Source organism: Lolium rigidum, chromosome 7 (genome assembly GCF_022539505.1).
Source record: "Lolium rigidum isolate FL_2022 chromosome 7, APGP_CSIRO_Lrig_0.1, whole genome shotgun sequence".
NCBI lineage: Eukaryota > Viridiplantae > Streptophyta > Magnoliopsida > Poales > Poaceae > Lolium > Lolium rigidum.
Window position 1 is genome coordinate 356,893,883 of NC_061514.1, and position 1,101 is coordinate 356,894,983.

Genomic DNA, 1,101 nt, shown 5'->3' on the forward strand with positions numbered 1-1,101 from the left:
TATCAAACGTGAGCCCTTTAGAGCATAGTCGTCTTCGCATCCACATCTCTCTTGGAAATTGGCCTAGCTCCAAGAAGTAAACTTTTGCCACCATCAACCACGGCTCCATCCGCAAGACTAACATCACGGAACAATGGTATCCGAATATCCCGTCCGGTTACCTTCTTGAAGATCTCGGCTCTTTCTGGTTCCTTAGCCGTGAAGCCATCCTCATCAACTTCTTCATCAAGTCCATCACCATCCGAGTCCGAGGCATAGCATCGGGAATAAGGAATGGAGTGGTCCATGTCCTCTTGCGTCAAATATGTATCAAAATCACCGACATTGTTGTAATTGATCTCGAAACCATTATCACCATCGTCATACTCCTTCTCCAACGGTGGATCTTGGGCAATGGGAGATTGGACAATGGGAGATTCGTTGGCTTCTTCTTGGCTCATGGGTGGTGGACTCTGCTTGTGACGGTAAAGCACACGTCCGATGGGAACCCCAAGAGGATGGTATGATGAGTACAGCATCGAGTTTTCCCTCAGTAAGAAACCAAGGTTATCGAACCAGTAGGAAATGAAGATCACGTGAAGGTTGTTGGTGAAGGAGTGTAGTGTGGCGCAACACCAGGGATTCCGGTGCCAACGTGGAACCTGCACAACACAATCAAACTACTTTGCCCCAACTTAACAGTGAGCTTGTCAATCTCACCGGCTTGCTGAAAACAAAGGATTAAACGTATGGTGTGGAAAATGATGTTTGCTTGTAGAAAACAAAAGAGAACAATGATTGCAGTAGGTTGTATTTCAGATGTAAAAGAATGGACCGGGTGTAGGGATTCGTTGCATAGAAAACAAAAAAATTCCTACCGCGAGAACACAATCCAAGCCAAGATGCAATCTAGAAGACGGGAGCAACGAGGGGATGAACGAGACTCACCCTTGAAAATTTCCAAAGCCTACAAGATGAGGCTCTTGTTGCTGCGGTAGACGATCACTTGCCGCTTTCAAAAGCGCGTAGAAGATCTTGACGGTTGCGGTGACCCAGCATACCACTGCATGTTGTAGTATACAAGTCGTTGATATGATCTTTGCGAAGGGACTTCTTCACAAT